Genomic DNA, 14,759 nt, shown 5'->3' with positions numbered 1-14,759 from the left:
CTCATCAAGAACTTAAAATTTTAAGTTTTAATTTAAAACAAAAACAAAAAAAAGTATTGTTTTTTTAGAAATTTATCTGTAAAGTCCGAAGTTTAAAACACGTTTTTGTTTTTAATGAAACCTTGGTCCTTGCTCCTTTAATTGAAAAAAAAAAAAATTAGGGTTTGAATGACATTTTTCGAGGAGTTATAAGCTTCGAAAGATCGCGGGTGGAATTATTCAATAGTTTTCACGAAATTTCTGACACTGCTAAAAAAAAAAAAAAAAAAAAATTTAAATAGCGCGGTACCAATAATACGTAAGCACTGCTTGCGTATTATTGGTACCGCGCTATTTAAAAAATAAAATTTTTCCAGGTTAAATTCAAGTTTCACAGAATTTTTTTTTTTTATTATTAAATTATATGGTGGAAGCACAAAACAGTTACAAAATATCCTACACATTAAGAATGGCTTTCGAAATAACGTTATTTTTTTTTTTTTTTTTAGTACCAAAATTATATAAGTACCGGTATTTGGGGATTTGTTTTACTATAAACATTCGAAAAAGTTGTCAAAAAACACGGCGAAAGTGCACTGGAGGACCACCCGAATATTTACCTTTAAGAAGTTTTTTTTTTTTTAATATTCTGTTTACAGCTGTAGTCAGGTCTGCTGATTAGTATATACTTCCCCCCTCGTGTTAAGAACGGCTTTCTAAATAAGAACGTACACTATTTCAGCGCGATAACACAATGAAATGCACAAGTAGTACGATTATTGGGTTTGTATTAGATTCGAAAAAGTTGTTAAAAAAACAAATATAAAACAAATAAAGGTTATCAAAGGCAAGATAAGTTACTTCTCTACCAAACTGGATATAATTTTCGTGTTTTTATTCTATGTAACATGTTTATTCAGCTCGAAAAACATACTGTATTTACCGATGTATTGGAAAATTCAAAATGACGCCCGACTCTCTCTTTAACACGGTAAGTTTGGGAAAAGGTGCTATAAATATAAAACTAGACAAAATACTGTTAGAAACTCGCTCAATATATATTACAGTGACATAGGTTGACATATATTCGGTGGGTTTTTAATAGTATTTTGTCTAGTTTATTATTTATAACACCTTTTCCCGAACTTACCGTGTTAAAGAGAGAGTCGGGCGTCATTTTGAATTTTACATCGGTAAACATTGTATGGTTTTCGAGCTGAATAAACATGTTAAATTGAATAAAAACACGAAAATTATATCCAGTTAAGTAGAAAAGTAACTTATCTTGCCTTTGATAACATTTATTTGTTATATATTTGTTTTTTTGACAACTTTTTCGAATCTATGTGTACAGTAATACAAACCCGTTTATGTATAAACTCGTAAGTTCAATTGATTTTCAAATTAAAAAAAATAATAAATAAATAGAATGGTTGTTGTTTGTTAATAAAAAAATGACGATTAATGGAAGAATAAAACTTAATAAATAAAAATAAATGACTTCACCTGAATGCTCCAAACTGGTTTCGTTAATCAAACTTTGGATTTGTTATTCCGAAATATTTGTTGTGGTATAAGTCGGCCATTACAAAGTTCAAAGTTGAACAGCTTTCTCGGATACGAAACTTTTTAATTTATTAGTTTTAATTTATTCATTATTTAAAAATAATAATAATAAATAAATAAAACTTTCGATTAATTTCGACATTTTAAGATTTATTTCTATTAAATATATTAAATATTACACATATTTGTTTTATTTTCTTAATTGGATTTGCTTTTAATACGAAACTAAAATAAAACTTTTTTTATTTATAATTTAAAAACTCAATAAATAAAATGTTCGATTAATTAAAACATTTTAAGATTTATTTCCATTAAATATTACACATATTTGTTTTATTTTCTTAATTGAATTGGCTTTTAATACGAAACTAAAATCAAACTTTTTATTTTATTTATTCTTTCAAAAATGAATAAAATGTTCGATTAATTTCGACATTTTAAGATTTATTTCTATTAAATATATTAAACATTAAACATATTTTTTTGTTTTATTAATTGAATTTGTTTTTAATACGAAACTAAAAGAAAATATTTTTATTTTATTTATTATTTAAAATAAAAAAATAAATAAAATGTTCAATTAATTTCAACATTTTAAGATTTATTTCCATTAAATATATTAAACCTTAAACATATTTTTATTTTATTAATTGAATTTGTTTTTAATACGAAACTACGCACTTCATTATGTGGCCGACCGCCATGTTTTTTTTTTTTTTTAGTGTGTTTGTCTAAACTGTCGAGAGGTGGTGCTTTTATTTCTCCGAACGACGTTCTTTTTTTGTTTTTTTTTTTTTTTAATTATTTGGTAAATATCCAGATACGCTACTACAAAACACCGACCACTCTAATTTGTTTTTTTATAGGTAATTGAGGTCGCTGACAACGAATCTGATAGTCAAACTTGGGGCAAATTCACCGTTTGCATGGTATTAACCCCCGAACCCACGAATAACTTTCCACCATTTTGCAGCTTCCGTTTACGCTACGCGCATGCGCTGCAGCATGAACGACGGCTTGCTTCACCTAGCAAACTGCCTTCTCACATGGCGTACTACTAATCAAAAAATTACGGACTGACATTTTTTTAATGGCTTACAGTTAAAGAAAAGTACAACAAATTGGGGGACTTTTTTTTTTTTTTGGTAAATTTAAAAAATCCAAAGTTGCTTTAATTCGAAAAAATGTTTTATTAATGGTAATGGTGTAGATTGGCCTTCCTTTGTTGGTAAAATCCATTGAAAGCGTTCGGTGGTTCTATGAGAAAATAAAGCTGTGTACGCATTATAAATGTTTCTTTTCTGTGTCTTATGTTATACATTAGTACATTACTAATGTACTAGGGGTCATTTCGAGTTAAAAGTTTATTTACTGCACCCATCTGGACTAAAGAAAATCATGATTTAAATGTGTATGTGTCGTCTAAATAACTAACGATAATTCTCTGATATGGCCGACCAGACGGGTGATCAAAAAGTCAGATCGAGCGTACCGGAAAACGAAATGAGATCAAATGAGGTCTCATTTCGTTTTCCGGTACGCGGTACGCTCGATCTGACTTTTTGATCACCCGTCTTGTCGGCCATATTAGATATTCATCGTTAGTTATTTAGACGAGACATACACATTTAAATCATGATTTTCTCTAGTCCAGATGAGTGCAGTAAATAAACTTTTAACTCGAAATGACCCCTAATGTACTAATGTATAACGTAAGACACAGAAAAGAAACATTTATAATGCGTACACAGCTTTATTTTCTCATAGAACCACCGACCGCTTTCAATGGATTTTACCCCTTTGTTTACAAAGGCATTAGACGGAAGTGACGTAACATATTTTTATCTACGGATGCCCAAACCGTATAGAATGAACCTTTTATATATATATATATATATATATATATATATATATATATATATATATATATATATAAGTTTTATTCAAAGTCTTTATTTGAACTTAATGGACTGTTTTTGTTTTTGTATTAACTATTTTATTCTTTTTATCAAACAAAAGTAGAACTTTTATAATGAAATATATATTATGGACTGTTTTTCAAACATAGAAATTTTAAAATTAAAGTTTTATTTTTAAAAAAGACCAGTTTTTTTTGTTTTTTTTTCACCATTTATCACTTTGAAATTTTATTCAACAATGAAATGATAAAAAAAAAACTTTTTCACTAAATATATTTTTAAAAAATTAAAAAATATCTATGAAGTCGATTTTTTATGTCTGTAAAAGTTTGTTGAAAAGTTCAAATAAAGTTTATAATAATTTTTTTAAAGTTTATAATATTTTTTTTAATATTAAAGTATATAATATTTTTAATATATAATCTTTTATAATGACATATATATTATGGACTGTTTTTAAAACATAAATTTTAAAATTAAAGTTAGTATTATTTAAAAATAAAAAAGACGAGGTGTTTTTTCTTTCAATTAAATTATATAATTGAAAGAAAAAACACCTCGTCTTTTTTATTTTTAAATAACACTAACTTTAATTTTAAAATTTCAATGTTTGAAAAACAGTCCATAATATATATGTCATTATAAAAGTTCTATTTTTGTTTGATAAAAAGAATAAAACAATAAATACAAAAAAAAAAGTCCATTAAGTTCAAATAAAGACTGTTTGAATAAAACTTATTAAAAAAAAAAAAAGGTTCATTCTATACGGTTTTGGCCATCCGTAGATAAAAATATGTCTCATATACTTAGAGCAGTGCAGTACTATACGCATATTCGAAAAAGTTTTCCAAAAAACAAATATGTAACAAATAAATTTTATCAAAGGCAAGATAAGTTACTTTTCTAACTAACTGGGTATGTTTTTAGTATTTTTATTAAATGTAACATGTTTATTCAGCTCGAAAAACATACTGTGTTTACCGATGTATTGGAAAATTCAAAAATCGCTCAACTCTCTCTTTGACACGGTAAGTTTGGGAAAAGAAGTTAAAAATAAAAAATATACAAAATACTGTAAGAAACCCACCGAATATATGTCAGCCTATGACACGTTAACATATTGAGCGAGTTTCTAACAGTATTTTGTCTAGTTTTTTATTTATAACTCATTTTCCCAAACTTACCATGTCAAAGAAACAGTCGGGCGCCATTATTTAATGTAACATGTTTATTCAGCTCGATAAACATAGTGTTTACCGATGTATTGGAAAATTTCAAATGGCGCCAAACTCTCTACTGAACACAGTAAGTTTGGGAAAATGAGTTAAAAATAAAAAATATACAAAATACTGTTAGAAACTCGCTCAATATATGTTACCGTGACATGGGCTGACATATATTCGGTAGGTTTTTTAACACTATTTTCTATAGTGTTTTATTTTTAACTAATTTTCCCAAACTAGGTAGAAAAGTAACTTATCTTGCCTTTGATAACATTTATTTGTTATATATTTGTTTTTTGACAACTTTTTCCAATCTATGTGTACAGTAACACAAACCCGAAATGTTTATATTATTTTTAAAAAAAAAAACGGTTCTAGTGCACTTATTGATTCGTGCTGAAATAATAACGTTCTTATTTAGAAAGCCATTCTTAACCTGGGGAGGGGAGGGTGTTTTGTACCTATTCTGTACTTTAACCTTACAATTTAATAAAAAACAGATATCATAAAACTTTAATTAAACTTGAAAATAGCGCGGATCAATAAGTGCACTTCTTTTTTCCTCTTTTATTTTTTTTAAATAGGCGTCACCACTTATCAAGGCCAAGAGGCCACTCGAGGATAAGGGTTAAAGAATGTACAGTAAAAATTGGACAATACAGTAATCATTAGTAATGGAAATTTCAGTAAATTTGTTAAGTGGAACGGCTCATCAAGAATTTGTTTACGGTAGACTTGAAGACAACCATATTGTAGTCAGCTGGAAAGCAGGAAAACGGAAGACAATTCCACATTCCTGATCTTAAATGGAACACATACATTAAATCTGTTGCCAAGACCGCTGGAAAAATGGTGGGATCCTTCTATCGATCCAGTAGATATCTCACTGCTGATGCAATTCTCTATCTATATAAGGGCCAGGTACGTCCAAGGATGGAGTACTGTTGCCACATTTGGCCAGGAACTACTAGAAAGGACTTATCCTGCCTTGATAGAGTTCAAAATAGACTTTATAGCCTCGTAGGGATGTCTTTTTCTCTTCCCTGCAACCTCTTTCTCACAGAAGAGATGTTGCGAGTTTGTCTCTGCTTTATCGTTATTTTCATGGCAAGTGCTCGGCTGAGCTCCAATCTATGGTCCTCCCCTCGTCAAACTTTTACAAGAAACACTAGACTAGCTGAAAACACTATCAATAATTTCCCCACTCTTTATCTGTGCCTAAACCTAAACGTAGATTCTATGAACAAAGCTTCGTTCTTAGAACTGCACGCCTGTGTAATTGTCTTCCGTTTTCCTGCTTTCCAGTTGACTACAATATGGTTGTCTTCAAGTCTAACGTAAACAAGTTTTTGATGAGCCGTTCCATATAAGTTAACAAATTTACGTAATTTCCATTACTAACGATTACTGTATTGTCCAATTTCTACTGTACACTCTTTAACCCTTATCCTCGAGTGGCCTCTTGGCCTTGATAAGTGGTGATGCCAATGTAAAAAAAAAATGTATCAAACGTAAAAATACTTGTGTGAGGCATGATGTATCGATTTTAGTTTTATCAATAGTTAAAAAGCAATAAATATTTATAATTTTATTATTAGCGGTAGAAGATTTTGCTTTAAATAAAATCAAATAAAAACAAAATTAAAAGAATCGTTTTTGGCATCGGAAATTTGATATATCTTTTTTTCAATTCCGATACCTGTAAATTTCTTTTAAAGAAAATAAAAACAATTTTCATTTAAGTTTTTTTATTTGTTATAGAAACAATTTTTTTAGCAAATAAAAAATTGGTAAAAAAAAAAAAATAACAAAGAATAAATTTTCTCAGGTTTTTTTTTTTTTTCATGGTTTTATTTTTATTTTTTTTTATATTAAAAAAATAATTTATTCGCTCGGCTTTTTACAAAAAAAAAATTTTTTTAATCATCGAAACTTTTGTCGGATGAACTTGTGGATATAACTGGCACGTTCGGAGGACATCTTGGAACGGGTGACGATCAACGTAACAGAACTAGATCAGCAAAAAGATATAAAGAAAAAGAAATAAGTGAACTTTTAAACAACCACATTTCAGGTGAAAACATTATTATTTACTTACATGTCATGGTGAAATTAGTATAAAAAAGATCACCAACGTAATCATAAAAATATACATAAAAATATTTGGCTGTTTTTATTCCTATACAATATCTATCATTCTCCCTTCCGTCGTTTACTTTATTGACAGTTGAAAGTAATAAAAAAAACGATTAAAGTATTCTATTAACAATGATACCAAAATATCAATACTTTCTATAACCCGATACGACTTGTACGCTGAAATGAATATAAAATATTAATATTAATAAAATATAAAATATTAATTTCGACGACTCCCCAAAAGGCGGACCCGCCAAAATGGTGACCTACCCAACAAGAATTACATTATGGTAACCGCCATAGAACTACTACCAATCGCAATAATGTTTACAGGAGAATAGTTGTGGGGAGTTGAGCAGTAAGATTTTTTTTTTTTTTACATTTTCACTCCAAACAAGGCACGGTATACCTTTGATGTAGGGGGGGGACTACTATCAGGGACATACACCCGGTCAATATGCAAGCCTCCTAGACCTTTTTCTCTCAACTTCCCCTGAGCTATGTTCATGTTCCGTTCATTCTCCTCTAGGATCCTCCGACCACTCCGTCGTATCAGTTAAGATAAAAATGAAATGTAAGAAGCCCCCAGACGTACCCCTCCACCGTACTGTATACCGATACTCTATGGCTGACTGGGATAGCTTCCGTACATTCATATCTGATTTACCTCTGCACTCCATGTTTAAAAAGGAAGTGTCCTCTATAGTATCAGATCTGACCGAATGGTTAATTGTAGGCATAGACCAATTCATACCATCTAAAAAATTCCAACAAAAACCTAACAGCCAGCCATGGTTCTCCCCAGAATGTGCTGCTGCTATCGCGCACAGAAATCACTTTTTCCATAGCTACCAACGTAATAGATGCACTGAGACTAAAGCTGCTTTCAGGACTGCCAGCAACCACTGTAAAAGAGTAATAAAAAATGCAAGAGAGCTATATGCCCAGTCTGTTAAATCCAAGGTAGCTGATCAGTGGCTTGGTTCCCACCAGTTTTGGCAAATAACAAATAGGATCCTGAACAGAAGTGTGCGTTCTATCCCAACCATTATCAATGGACCAGAGGTCATCTCGTCAGCGTCAGACAAGGCCAAACTATTTGCAAAGAACTTTGCAGCTAATTCTACCCTATGCGACGAAGGCCATCAACTCTCCATATTTCCTCCTATAACACAGAACAAGCTAGGATTTATTTTGGCGGCTTCTCGAGGCCGTCGCTCATTTTTAAAACTTTTTATATCACGTCGAAATCATATCTACGAGTTACGAATGGGGGTCACCCATCTATTTAATTTGCCCGACATTGAAATGTTAAATATTCGACATTTTGGGATCGCCGCATATTGCTTTCGTTTTTTGGTATAAAAAAAGAGAAACTCGATTCGAATCACTGGCCCATGGCCAGCGGTCTCTAGAAAGCGATGTAACGTTTGGTCAATGTCGGCTTAGCGTCGTCATATCAGACGGTTGCTTTCATTTTGAGACGAGACACTCCCCTAATAAATGGGGGAGCTGGTTTTCCCCAAAGTTAGGTAAAAACAAACAAACCTGGTTACTGACCTCATTAAAAACTGTCCCGCAGAAAATATTAACTGCTGAATAGCTATTGCTGGCCAAGCGGTTAACGTGTCATGTTTTTCTTCACATTTTATTTTCCAACTTCGCCTCAGGGCTTCGGGTTCAATCTTACCAACTTACCAAAACTTTTTTTTACCCGCCCACCCGGGTTTCTTTTCGATTTAAGAGCACACACACCTCGTAACACCTGGACATCGCCGGGTACCCCCGCTAGTCTATATATACAATAAATAATTTTCCTAAAATTAATATATGCTTATTTATATTTACATATATAAATAGTGCTGAAATCTATATAATTATAAAACTCAAATGACCTTGTAACAGGTGTTGTAACCCAACGTCTGGTTTACGACTTCCGGTTGCGCATGTGTACATAAATAAATAATCAATGCGACAACAAAACGTATTGTTTTACCGTGTACGTTTTCAGCATCCCAATTGTTTTTTTTTTCGCATTTAAATTATCCAAATAAACAACTGTTAATACTTTCTGCATGTTTTTACATCGTTCATTTCCATATTATGTTTAAGTCATTTTAACACAATTTGCTTACAAATAAATCTACTGTAACCCGTTGACAACCATAAGAGCATTTTACAATGGCGATTTACCCACTGCCTTCCTTTTTGGTTTTAATTTATTCTCCATTTTTTAATAGACCTTCCTTAAAAAAACATCCATACATTTTTTTCTACATAAATAAATAACTCTAAAAATGTTTTTTTTTAATTTGTATTACAAATAAATAATCAACGTGACGATAAAACATATTGTTTTACTGTGTACGTTTTCAGCATCCCGATTTTCTTTTGTATTTAAATGAAAAGATATATCAAAATTTGAATTTAACTTAAAGTATTATGGTATCTGTTCAGTGCACATTTACCTATAAGTATGGCAAACCACTTATAATTCAATGGCTATAAGTTTTTTTTTCTTCAAAAATAAACAATTAAAAACAGAACGACTCATAGAAATCTATCTATATTCTTTTTTCATTTTAATATACTTTCATAGAAATGTTTCTGTTATGTCACAAAAAACTATTTTCTTTACGTCACAAGTGTCACGCTCATACATTAATTCCATAGCTAATATACTGACCCAACGGGTCACGGGCAGTCTAATATATATATATATATATATATATATATATATATATATATATATATGATATTCACTCGTGTCACACTCATACATTAATTCTATAGCTTATATAACATACTGGTCACGGGTAGTCTAGTATATTTATAAATTTCAATATAAATTTCAAACAAAAATAAAAATCTGTTTATTTTCGTAATAATGCGTTCTTTTTGGCTTCAAACGTATCTATTACGTATCTTATTTTATTCAAACTCAATTAACGCTTCCATAAACGAACACACACCCCTAACAAAAATAAATATTTTGAACTTACCTTTCAAGAAATTCTTTTATCGTCTTAAAATTCTGACACAAATTCAAGGCCAACGCATAATTGACTTTTGGAAGAGCCATGTAAAACTTTAACTTCTGTTTGAAAAATAAGCAAGATATTGAAAAGGATTTAACAGTTAAATCATATAGGTATCGATTGACGTGTATCATTCATTGAGATCCCGCTAGCACTTGTGAAAAAGGCATGAATCCGTAAGAAGGCAGTGATTGAGGCTGAAGGTGGCTACATTGAATAGATATCAGTTCTATTACATTACTACATAATCAAGTTACCAGAATGTAGCCAGTTCTGGACTTGTGTAGAACAACGAACCATCTGAAACTGTTCTGTCTACTGTGAACAAGTCAAAATCCCACCCCCACACAGTAGAGATCACTAGATGTAAAAGATCTTTTTACTCCAGTAGTTTCTTCCCCAGAACTGCTAGACTCTGGAATTCCATTCGAGCTTCCTGCTTCCCTAACTGTACTGACATGCAGAAGGTCAAGTGCAACGTGAACCGACATCTTGCTGCCCAAATCCCAACATAGTGCCCCAGTAGTTGCTGCCCCTGATAGTAGCCCCCTACACCAAAGTGGCAATGCGCCTTGTTTGGGGTGAAAATGTAATAAAACAAAAAATAAATAAAAAAATAGTATAAATAAGGCCTTTTCAAGAATTTTTCAACATAATAAGGCTTTTTCAAGGCAAAAGTCAAAATGCTTTTGATCTATTAACAAATTATACCATGTTTTCTTTTTTGGTAAACACATTTTAAAACCTTGTTAAATACACAGTAATAAACAGGAAAAAAAAAATTAAAATCCAACATATAAGGGAAATAAAACGAAAAACAAAATAATTTACCTGCTGCTGTGAATCACTCAATACTTGATTTTTGCAAATGGCTTGACCTTTAACATTTTCTTGACAGCACAAGCTCGCTAGCAACGTACATGTCTCATCTAAAAAAACAAAAAGAAAAAAGCATCTATAAATCTCACCTGTCTGTTTAAATGTATTAAAATCTGTCACCTCTATCGAACGTTTTAGGCATACATGCATGTATGTGTCGGGTCATGTCATATGCTACTGGTACCATGTAACTCAGTACTACCTGCCTCATGGTCGGGTCACCGACGACTAAACTGGTTCCCCCACCAGACTTGTTTGATGAGGAGGGCAGCTAGACTCCCAGATGGATTAAAAACAAGACCTTCCAAAGGGCAAATGAACCCTTTTTCGGGGTCAACGGCCAACTAGCACCGTGTGTGTGTTAGGGTGGAGAGGGCTCCCGTAAACTGTGGTGAAGGCAACCTTTCTAGGAGAAGCAAATCTCTGATTTAAAAAAAACCATAAAGCGGGAGACCAGTACCCGCATTAAGCTGGTCTGCAGTTTAGCTTGTTGCTGGCTATCTTGCTCTTGCTTGTTGCTGGATATAAACATTTTGAACCGAGAGAGAGACTTATTCTTTTTACATATCAAGGCTCAGAGGCCACTCAAGGATAAGGGTTAATGAGTGTACGGTAGTCAATGGGACAATATCGTAATAATTGTTAGCAGTGGAAATAAGGAGGACGACTCATCAAAAACTTGTTTACGTTTGAAGAAAAGAGCATCCCCTAATAGGCTTCAAAGTCTATTTTTTTTTACATGGAAGTCACCACTTATCAAGGCCCGAAAGCCATTCAGGGATAAAGGTTATTGCATGTAAAGTAATCAATAGGATAGTATCTTAGTAATCGTTAGTATTGGAGATTTGATAAAGTGTCTTACTTAAGGGGGCGGTGCATCAGGAATTTGTTTATGTTGGACTTGAAGACATCCAAGTTGTAGTCAGGTGGGAAACAAGCAAAAAACGAAAGGGAGTTCCACAGGCGTGCAGTTCTAACAAAGAAGCTTTGTTCGTGGAATCTACATTTTTGTTTTGGCATAGTTAAAGAGTGGGGAAAATTACTGACAGTAGTTTCACTTAAACGGGTGTTTATCATGAAAGATTGGCAAGGGGGGACCAGGGATTAGAGTTCAGATGAGCACTTGCCATGGAAATAACGATAAAACAAGGACAGGCTCGCAACATCTCTTCTGTGGGAGAGAGGTTGCAGGGAAAAGAAAAGGGCATCTCCCACTAAGGCACGAAGTCTATTTTGTACTCTATCAAGGCAGGATAGGCTGTTTTTAGCAGCTCCTACCCAGATGTGGCAGCAATACTCCATCCTTGGATGTACTTGGCTTTTATATAGATATAAAGAATTGCATCAGCAGTGAGATATCTTCTGAATCGATAGAAGGATCTCACCATTTTTTCAGTGACCTTGGCAACAGACTTGATGTACATGTTCCATTTCAGGTCAGGAGTAAAGGTCAATCCCAGAAGCTTGTCAAAACATGGAGTCTCCCCTAGACAAGAGGCATCCATTTCAATTGATGCCAGATGGGGATCAGAGCATTGATGGTGTAAAGATAGGAGCTTGGTTTTAGATGCTTTAAAAGTAACCAGCCACCTCTTCCTCCACTGTACCACGCGCTCAAGATCAGAGGAGAGAGAATCAGAGAGAACTTTGTTATTTACAGCCTTTGATGTGTTACCATAGATGGTCGTGTCATCAGCATAAATGATTTAAGCATGTGTTTCGGGAGATCATTGATGTAGATCAGGAAGAGAGTTGGGCCCAGGGTAGACCTCTGAGGAACTCCAGCATTAATACTGAGGGCCTCTGATTTTTGTCCATCAACCACTACTCTTATGAGCCTATTAGAGAGAAATGATTTAATAATTGAGAAAACATTTCCAGTTATACGGTAGCTGGAAATCTTGTGAAGTAGGCCTTTATGCCATACCTTATCGAAGGCCTTTGATATGTCAAGAGCAATTGTCCTAGAAAGGAGGCCTTTGTCGAGAGATTCACTAATCCTATGAGATATAACCGTTAGTACATCTGCTGTAGATCTAGCAGAACGGAATCCATATTGCATGTCACTAAGAAGGTTATTTCTGCTGAATTTATGTTGGACTTGAAGAAAAGAGCGTCCCTTAATATGCTTCGAAGTCTATTTTGAACTTTGTCAAGGCAGGATAAGGTCTTTCTAGCAGCTCCTGCCCAAATGTGGAAACAGTACTCCATCCAAGGACGTACTTGGCTCATATGCAGTTAGGGAATTGCATCGACAGTGAGATATCGACTGGATTTGCATATAAAGAAAAAACTTACTTTTATTTTCTGAAAACAACAATCTGATTGAACTCAAGCTTAGTTGGGTTAACAAAGTCTCCAAGTATTTCGTCTGTGGCCTGCAAGAAAAAAATAAAAATTCACAACAAATGGATAAACTAAATCTAAAACAGAAGTCAGACATAAAAAGAAAGGGAAAAAAGGAAAATCGAATGGCCAACCTCATCGTCATATGCTCATCTAACTTTCAAGCTGCTAAACTCAGTGATTCTCTTTCAGTTTTGTGGTTGATTGATTGATTTGTGTTAAAACATGGTTTGCGCTAAAACATGATTTGTGTTTAAACATTATTTGTGTCAAAATATTTGTGTTAAAACATTATTTGTGTCAAAATATTTGCATTAAAACATGATTTATGTTAAAATGTGATTTATGTCAAAACATGATTTGCGTTAAAACATTTTTGTTAAAACACGGTTTGTGTTAAAACATTATTTGTGTTAAAACATCATTGTGTTAAAACATTTGTGTTAAAACATTATTTGCGTTAAAACATGATTTGTGTTTAAACATTGTTAAAACATTACTTTTGTTAAAACATGATTTGCATTATAACATTTGCATTAAAACATTATTTGTGTAAAACATTATTTGAATCAAAATTAGTAGAATCTCATCTGCAGTTAAGGTTTAAAAAATCAAGAAGTTGACGCGTTCAACTTCCGCACAAGTCGTATTCTACTCCTATCTTGCTGTCCGCAACAAAATACACAAAACAATCTTCTCATAAACATGTTTAAGCATGAATTAATGATTACTACACTACCTCCTTACATTCATTAACCCTTATCCTCGAGTGGCCCTTGAGCCTTAATAAGTGGTGACTCCCTTGTAAAAAGAAATAAAACGACTTACACTGGCCTGGAGACATTTTTACCCTCAGATCCTTTCTGTGGGTTTTTCTCGACAATCAGACAAGGACGTTCAAAATTTTCACACATGTCTTGGAGACGTTTAACCAATTTTTTGTTATTGGCACCATTCGCAAAATCTGAAAACAAAAGATCAAATAGGTCAGAGGTCAATCTAGGAAAGACAGAGGTCATGAATTTTTTAAAATGGAAATCTGTTATCTCAATATCAATTTACTTGTCCGTACGTCCGGTATCACACAAAAAAAAAACATCATCGCAAACATTAATGAGAAACGAATTACCTCCCTTTACAGTCGTTGGTATTACCAGATCAGACTGTCTGAAGATATTGGCTTCCCGAGACGAGAATGCACCCTTAACATTGATTGCTTTTTGTTTTTCTACTTCCTTTTGAAAAACTTAAAACAACAACCCGCCTTTCCCCATCTTTTTCTTCTTCCCATTTCTCCAAACATCATTTTTTTTTTACATAGGCATCACCACCTATTAAGGCCAAGAGGCCACTCGAGAATAAGGGTTAAAGAGTGTACAGTAGTCAATTGAACAATATAGTAATCGTTAGTAATGGAAATTCGGTAAATTTGTTAACTTATTGTTTACGATAGACTTGAAAACAACCATATTGTAGTCAGCTGGAAAGCAGGGAAACGGCAGACAGACACAAAGGCGTGCAGTTCTAAGAAAGAAACTTTGTTCATGGAATCTACGTTTAGGTTTAGGCATAGATAAAGAGTGTACCTATTCTGTACTTTAACCTTACAATTGAATAAAAAAACATATCGTAAAACTTTCATCTTACTTACAAAGGCGTCACCACTTATC

The 14,759-nt window shown here is 32.8% G+C and overlaps 1 protein-coding gene across 2 annotated transcripts in view; it reads right to left on the bottom strand.

The window, feature by feature from the left end:
* LOC145270540 (peroxisomal targeting signal 1 receptor-like) overlaps positions 1 to 1,618 on the bottom strand; it is an 82,577-nt gene extending 80,959 nt beyond the window's left edge. Inside the window, exon 1 of one of the 2 annotated variants that reach the window (XM_080126186.1) lies at positions 1,486 to 1,618. The gene's annotated coding sequence lies outside the window, so the exon portion shown is untranslated. Of the gene's footprint in view, positions 1 to 1,483 lie in introns of both variants that reach the window. The other variant, XM_080126183.1, reaches the window with a different exon arrangement.
* Positions 1,619 to 14,759: the final 13,141 nt, after the last annotated feature.

This window comes from Euprymna scolopes, chromosome 46 (genome assembly GCF_053919585.1).
Source record: "Euprymna scolopes isolate OS-2025 chromosome 46, ASM5391958v1, whole genome shotgun sequence".
NCBI lineage: Eukaryota > Metazoa > Mollusca > Cephalopoda > Sepiida > Sepiolidae > Euprymna > Euprymna scolopes.
This window is presented reverse-complemented; position numbering and strand designations above follow the sequence as displayed.